At 39.1% G+C, this 897-nt stretch overlaps 1 protein-coding gene across 3 annotated transcripts in view; it reads right to left on the reverse strand.

The window, feature by feature from the left end:
• LOC119593492 (locomotion-related protein Hikaru genki-like) overlaps positions 1-897 on the reverse strand; it is a 249,107-nt gene that overhangs the window by 115,411 nt on the left and 132,799 nt on the right. The window lies entirely within an intron of this gene.

Here is an 897-nt window from a genome sequence, read left to right on the forward strand (position 1 = left end):
CACATACACACACATTTATTAAAAATGTGGAACCCTTCTTGTTTCAGACTCCCTTTATTGCAAGCGTAACCGACAGATATGGGGCGTGATATTGCAAAATCCGCCGCAGAGCCGAGCAGCCCAACGGACGTGCGAACACATAGGCCTGCGGCTGCGAATCCTCTTCATTATTCGACCTTCTCTCTTGACCGTTTCCATTTCGTCCGCCGTCGATTCGGGTTCTGATCAGAAGCTCAAATGCGTAGTTCGTATCATTTATTCACTCTTTCCTTTCCCGTAGTCGTTATATCAAGAACATGTCTTTTTTTTACTCATATAGTGATTCTAGTTTGACAGGAATATAATCACCTTATACCATATCTGCGAATGAAATAATCGTAACCTTTCATTCTTTGCCTCCTCCTCCCCCCCCCTCTCATCTAAACTGACAATTTTAATAACAGAAAAACAAGAGACAAGCATCTACACTTCCACGACACAAATGAACCGAAATTGGTGTTAATCCAAATTGTTTAATCCACTTTCCTTCGTTAACCATCTTCTAAGGACACACTTTTTCCCTTAAAAGTTTCCCTGGACTTTTCTCTTCTAATTCTTTTTTTGTTTAGCCAAGTAAGTCTCAACAACTTCATTTCGGTGCGTTTTTCAAGACACTCGATTATTTTCTGTGAGTATCATTTTCTGTGAGTATCATTTCCTGCGAGTATTCTCTTTGGAAATACTATTTCTGCGATTATCACTTCATCTGAGCAGCATTTAAGGAACATTTTCATTATTATTTCTTCGTGAGTATCATCTTTCAGCATCTTGCTTGAAGTAGTCATTTCCCGTAAGAATCATGTTTTGCGAGTAGCAGTTTCTGCGAGAGAATCTTTTTTGTTTGTTTTATGTGAACAG

The sequence above is a fragment of the Penaeus monodon genome, chromosome 32 (assembly GCF_015228065.2).
Source record: "Penaeus monodon isolate SGIC_2016 chromosome 32, NSTDA_Pmon_1, whole genome shotgun sequence".
Taxonomy (NCBI): domain Eukaryota; kingdom Metazoa; phylum Arthropoda; class Malacostraca; order Decapoda; family Penaeidae; genus Penaeus; species Penaeus monodon.